Genomic DNA, 7,241 nt, shown 5'->3' with positions numbered 1-7,241 from the left:
TTCCTTTTACTCAAATGCCTTTTATATTTTGTTAAACTTACCGTTTTACTTCCAAATTGATTCAAGGCTGTTCTTTTGTAGTTTTACCTCTCTCTTCTCCTCCTGCCTGATTTACTTTTCCCTACTAGGAAAAGGGGAGAGAGGAGGCAACCTAAATCTGTTCTGCTGGGCTTTGCGGGCTCCAGGAAGAAAGCTTAACCTACAACACCCCACCTCCAGCTGCGGAGGTTTGAATGGGGGAAGACAAAGGCATGAAATTCCTTTCCCCTCCCCCCGTGGGCTGCGGAGGTTTGAATGGGGGAAAGTAAAAAGGTGTCCTTTCCTTCTGCTGGTAGCTAAAGTCACAGTATCACAGTATCACTAAGGTTGGAAGAGACCTCAAAGATCATCGAGTCCAACCTGTCACCACAGACCTCATGACTAGACCATGGCACCAAGTGGCATGTCCAATCCCCTCTTGAACACCTCCAGGGATGGTATCTTGTGTCCAGAGAAGGGCAACAAGGCTGGTGAGAGGCCTTGAGCACAGCCCTATGAGGAGAGGCTGAGGGAGCTGGGGTTGCTTAGCCTGGAGAAGAGGAGGCTCAGGGGAGACCTCATTGCTCTCCACAACTCCCTGAAGGGTGGCTGTAGCCAGGCGGGGGTTGGTCTCTTCTCCCAGGCAACCAGCACCACAACAAGGGGACACAGTCTCAAGCTGTGCCAGGGGAGGTTTAGGCTGGAGGTGAGGAGAAAGTTCTTCACCAAGAGTCATTCATCATTGGAATGTGCTGCCCAAGGAGTCCCGCACGTGTACTCACTCATGGCAAAGCCTGCGCTGGGATCTGGGATTGGGACTGGCTGGGTTCTTCTCACCCAGTGTATTTTGGCATCGGACACGTTGTCTAGGGAAGATCTTAAACAGAGTGACAAGAAAGCACACAGGGACTTGTTTGGGGATTCATTAGATTTGTTGTAGCCAGGAAGGGGTTGGTCTCTTCTCCCAGGCAACCAGCACCAGAACAAGAGGACACAGTCTCAAGCTGTGCCAGGGGAAGTTTAGGCTCAAGGCGAGCAGAAAGTTCTTCACTGAGAGAGTCGTTCATCATTGGAATGTGCTGCCCAGGGAGGTGGTGGAGTCACCATCCCGGGAGGTGTTCCAGAGGGGATTGGATGTGGCACTTGGTGCCATGGTTTAGTCATGAGGTCTGTGGTGACAGGTTGGACTCAATGATCCTCGAGGTCTCTTCCAACCTTAGTGATACTGTGGCATTTGATTAAAAATTGGAGAGATTAGCCTGCAGCACCCAGACCTGACTTCCCCCTGGACCTGCTCCCCCTGGGTTCCTGCTCCCTACCCTGCTATAGCAGCCCTGCCTCTGCTGTAACCTGCGGCTGTTCACTGGAAACACACCAGCAGTAGGGCTCTCCTTGCGCTGCTAAGGCAGTGCCGCTCCACGGGTTTTGCCTCGTGGGAGCTGTGTCTGGAGACAATTTTACTTTGGTGGTTTCCATTTTATTTGGATTTATGCCACGGGATCCACAAATCAGATTATAAACTTGCAGCTCCAGAGGCTGCCACCACGGAGACATCCAGGGACCATCTCCAAGTTTCCACTTCACCCTCAGGAGTAAAATCTGGCACTCTCGGCTTTTCCCTAGGGTCCTGGCTTGCCTCTGATTTTCTAAGTGGGGTAAAGCTATCTTTGTGGCTTAGCCTTTTCCATTTTCTGAATTCTCTAAATGGAACCAAAATTACCCATAAGCATCCCTGTGGAATTCCTGACTGAATAGAACCTGTAAATAAATCTAACTAGTTTTGTGCATGGTTTTGGGGTGGGGCTTTGGGGGAAAAGGAAGACAACTGTATCTTTATAATTCCCACCTCATTAAGTTATTCCAATCAAAACATTCTTCTGGTCACCAAGGAAGAGATGCCACATACCAATGGGCACACCACAGATCAGTGGATATACCTATGGATGCTATAGCACAGGTTAGTCATGACTGTAGAATACATGCTGCTATAAAGCAAGGTGAAACCTCTGTGGTATGGGGGACGATGGTTGAAATATGTGTATGGAGAGGCATGGCAGATTGACTACATCACCCTTCCCTGAACTTGCCATGGTAAGCAATTTGTGCTGACAATAGTAGAGGCAAGCACTGGATGGCTGGAGACATATCCAGTCCCAAATGCCCATAACACCATTCTGGTCCTGAAGAGACAAATTCTGTGGAGACATGGCACTCCAGAGAGGATTGAATCATATTATGGAACCCATTTCTGGAATAACCTTATATGCAGCTGGGCCAAAGAACACGGGATACAGTGGATATATCATCCCCCCTACCATGCACCAGCTTTGGGAAAGATGGAGCACTACAATGGCTTGCTGAAGACTACCCTGAAAGCAATGGGGGGTGGAACTTTTAAAAACTGGGACAAACATACAGCACAAGACACTTGCTTGGTAAATAGCAGAGGATCTGTAAACTGAGTTGGTCCTGTTCAATCAGACCTGTTGCAAATAGCAGAAGAAGATGGAGTTCCTGTGGTTTGTAAAAGAAATCTATTGGGAAAAACTGTGGGGTTTCTCCTCTTTTGGATGTGGGCAAACCTATCCGAGGGGTGGTCTCTGCTGAAAGGCCTGGCCATATGCAAGAAAATAGTGAAAGCCAGTGTGTCCCACAAAAGAATTTAACTTTGGCTGAAAGAGATTAATTTCAGAGTGTGTAACTTACTGTATAAGAGTTATGAGTTTAATTTCCAGATAGCAACACGGTGTTCAGAAGATCCAGGATAAACCCGCAGCACACAAGCATGAACCATATGTCACTTGAGGAACCCTGTATCATCTCACCTGATGACAAAAAGGACAGATTCCTGATTTCCTCCACATTCCTGCCCTGCTTGGACACAACCCACACCAACCTGCACCTGAGAGACAGACTGCCCTGAGAGACAGCCGAGATGAAGAACGACCTGCAACTTGGACTCCATTATTATCATATATAGTTCCTAATTTGATAATTGACTGTTGCAGAAAATTAAATGGGATAAAGGGGTGGAATGTTGTAGGTTAAGGGTTAACTGCTGGATGTTAGGGTGGAAAACCCCACCCAGGGGTGACAAAAGATCATGTTATTCCCTTCCTTGCATACCCTCTATTTAAGAGGCAGGAAATTCTGCAGACTTCGCTTTTGCTTTTGCTGTGTGGTGGGGAGTTTCTTGCTGGCTGGGAGCTGGCCAGGCCTACTCCATAGCTGATTCTGGTTTTGTATATATTTCTGTATCCATTTCCCTTCCCTGATATCTATGTACATCCCTTTTGCCTTAATACCTGTTAATTTTTGTTAGAATTACTTTTTTAAACTTCCAATTAGGTTCAAGTCTTTGTGTTTACCCTTTTACCTTCCCCTGCCCATCATTTCCCTACAAGGAGAGAGGGAGGGGGAGAGGGGGTATCCTACAATTCTGTCCAGTGGTCTTTAAACCTGGAAGCTCAAACCAGGATAGGGGTGCATTGCAAAGTCTTCTTGATCTGTGAGAGTGGAGATAGCCTGGCACATCTCAAACCAGCTGCCACACAAACTCTACCCAACCTTCCCTCTGAAATTTTCTTAGTTGCAAGCTTCAGAAGGGGACTTTGGTAGCCTTGCTACTGGCAGATCAGGGCATATCATGACACACTCCTTACTCTCTTTGAAGGACATCTTCTTCAGAGTGATGTGAGAAATCAAGTAATCTAGATAAGACAGAACACAGTTCTCTTACTGGAACCAGACTCTCCTAGAAAAACTATTTGTTTCCAAACTCAAGATGTTTTTGACCCCTTGAACAAAGGGCTTAAGGATCACCTGCCAAGAGGAAGCAGTTTTTCTGATGCCTTGTCAGTTGAGGCAAAGGGGCAAGTGAAAAGACAAATATTGTGGACTACACTTCTAGACTCTCTGTGTTCACCATTTGTGGTGGTTTTAGGCTAGGCCTTTAAAATTTAGTTAACAGATTTTGAGCAGTAAAATATAAATAAATCACTATTGGGTGTAAAAAGGAAAACAAAAGATTATTCTAAACAAGTTCATTGGATGAGTTGTACCAAACTGATTTTTTTTCTCTTCTTTCCTGATCTCTGCTGTTTTGCTTTGCTCAGGAGAGATTAACTTGCTTGTTGGCTGGCCTTGGCTGAAATTGTTTAGTTAAGTCTAACCCACTGCTTTGTCTCTGATTCTCTCTCTTTTGGGACAGGGAAGTGGGGGGAAGGGGGGAGCAGTGGAACAGCTTCCCTGATCTCTGACCAGGGGCATTTTCATGCTGTTTGCTAATTGTAAATATCTATATAATATTGTAACTCCTGTATATTTTGTACATATTCATTACATTCCATCATAGAGTGTACCTCTTGATTGTAAATACAGCTTCATTTGCTTCTGACTGAGTTGGTCTGGCAAAGTTAATGCTGCGGGGGAAACTTCAACCCCCCACACCATCTACTCCATAAGTAGTTCCACTGAAATAATACAGTACAACTTTGTAGTCTAGACATGCTGAAGTACTCCAGACAGCTTATTTATAAAACATTAGTTTATGTGATGACATAAAAATATTTTTTTTCCATCTAGGAAAACAAATGCCAGCAAATTAGTTTAAGAAATAGCTGAAAATTGTTGAATAGAATAGAATAGAATAGAATAGAATAGAATAGAATAGAATAGAATAGAATAGAATAGAATAGAATAGAATAGAATAGGATAGGATAGGATAGGATAGGATAGGATAGGATAGACCAGACCAGGTTGGAAGAGACCTTCAAGATCATCGCATCCAACCTATCAACCAATCCAACCCACCTAAACAAGTAGACCATGGCACCAAGCACCACATCAAGTCTCCTCCTGAACACCTCCAATGATGGTGACTCCACCACCTCCCTGGGCAGCACATTCCAATGGACAATCACTCACTCTGTGTAGAACTTCTTCCTAACCTCCAGCCTAAACCTCCCCTGGCGCAGCCTGAGACTGTGTCCTCTTGTTCTGGTGCTGGCTGCCTGGGAGAAGAGACCAACCCCCACCTGGCTACAACCTCCCTTCAGGGAGCTGTAGACAGCAATAAGGTCACCCCTGAGTCTCCTCCTCTCCAGGCTAAGCAGCCCCAGCTCCCTCAGCCTCTCCTCACAGGGCTTGTGTTCCAAACCCCTCACCAACTTCATTGCCCTTCTCTAGACACCTTCTGGCAACTCAACCTCCTTCCTAAACTGAGGGGCCCAGAACTGGACACAGGACTCGAGGTGTGGCCTAACCAGTGCAGTGTACAGGGGCAGAATGACTTCCCTGCTCCTGCTGGCCACACTGTTCCTGATGCAGGCCAGGATGCCATTGGCCCTCTTGGCTGCCTGGGCACACTGCAGGCTCATGTTCAGCCTACCATCAATCAGTACCCTCAGGTCCCTCTCTGCCTGGCTGCTCTCAGCCACTCTGACCCCAGCCTGTAGCACTGCATGGAGTTGCTGTGGCCAATGTGCAGAACCTGGCACTTGGATGTGTTCAATCTCCTGCCCTTGGACTTTGCCCATCTGTCCAGCCTGTCCAGGTTTCTCTGCAGAGCCTCTCCACCCTCCAGCAGATCAACTCCTGCCCCCAGCTTGGTGTTGTCAGCAAATTTACTGATGATGGACTCAATGCCCTCATCCAGATCATCAAATCATTACATACACCTAACTACACTGTGAAACATTTACATGTATCTACTCCTAGCATGCTTTTAAACAGCTTTTGTCAAAATTCAATGAGTATATCATTCTCAATACACAGGTGTCGCAGGATGTTATCACTTTCCACTAGATTTGACTGGGAAATGGATTCTCAGACTGTAGTTTTAAGGTGTCAGCTAATATTCTGTAATTTGCATGGCATTTTATTTCTTTACTGCCTACAGTGGCTTGTAGGATACTGGGAGTTACAGCACAGGCGAGTAACACGTGAGCTGTTGGCACTGCTGTCAGAAGGAAGCCTTCTGGGACATAGAGGTAACAGCTTGCTAGTGCTTATACTCATTGTGACTTGCTTTTTCCAGACTCGCTGTTTTCCAATTGAATTTTTTGTTCATGTCATGCTTGAGACCAACATTCAGTTAACTGTAGTGCAAATAATAAATGATTAAGGGAAAGCCTGGAACATCTGGAACATCTTTAGCAGCCTCCCCCCAGAATCATGCTCCTAAAGCTTATGACCTAATAACTGTGATTTGACAAAGGCAAGCACTTAAAGAAAGCATTAGGAACTGGGATGTCAGTAACTGACCACTGAAAAATATCATTAAGGATATCAATTAAGGATGAATTTTCAGATTAAAACTGAAACCTAAATTTCCTTGGTTGGACTCATGCTCTGTTTATTCAAGCAATATAGAATAGGAATCGAAGTTGCAAAGGAATTGAAATCGGAAAGGAATCGAATAGGATAGGACCTTCAAGATCATCGAGTCCAACCTATCATCCAACACCACCTAATCAACTCAACCATGCAACCAAGCACCCTGTCAAGTCTCCTCCTGAACACCTCCAGTGATGCTGACTCCACCACCTCCCTGGGCAGCACATTCCAATGGGCAATCACACTCTCTGTGTAGAACTCCTTCTTAACTTCCAGCCTAAACCTCCCCCAGTGCAGCCTGAGACTGTGTCCTCTTGTTCTGGTGCTGGTTGCCTGGGAGAAGAGACCAACCTCTGCCTGTCTACAACCCCCCTTAAGGTAGTTGTAGAGAGCAAGAAGGTCACCCCTGAGTCTCCTCTTCTCCAGGCTAAGCAACCCCAGCTACCTCAACCTCTCCTCACAGGGCTGTGCTCCAAACCCCTCACCAACTTTGTTGCCCTTCTCTGGAACACTATGAACCAATAGCTAATACAGAAATGCACTCACATGCCAGTTTTAAGTGTATCAAGAAGTGTGTGCCTCTGACACCTCCTACAGCCTAATGGTAGCTTCTTTGCATCTAGATTTGCCAGTGTCCATCTACGCAGTAAGTAAATGTAAATGGCTGCAGCTTTTGGCTAGCAGAACAAAGGGATTTCTGTAAACAACCTGCAGTCCCAGGGTGAGAACATGCAATGGGTATTGTTTTGTCACTACCATGTGACAAGTAGGGAAAAAAATATTAAACCTTTTAAAATAAATATTGCATCAAATACTACAAAATGAAGTTGTGTACTAACACAGATGTGTTAAAGTACTCCAGGAGCCTCATCTGATCACATCCCCTT

The sequence above is a fragment of the Melanerpes formicivorus genome, unplaced genomic scaffold (genome assembly GCF_026170545.1).
Source record: "Melanerpes formicivorus ecotype bairdi unplaced genomic scaffold, bMelFor1.0.p_v2 SCAF_84, whole genome shotgun sequence".
Taxonomy (NCBI): domain Eukaryota; kingdom Metazoa; phylum Chordata; class Aves; order Piciformes; family Picidae; genus Melanerpes; species Melanerpes formicivorus.
The sequence above is the reverse complement of the archived record's forward strand: the minus strand, read 5'-3'. Positions refer to the sequence as shown.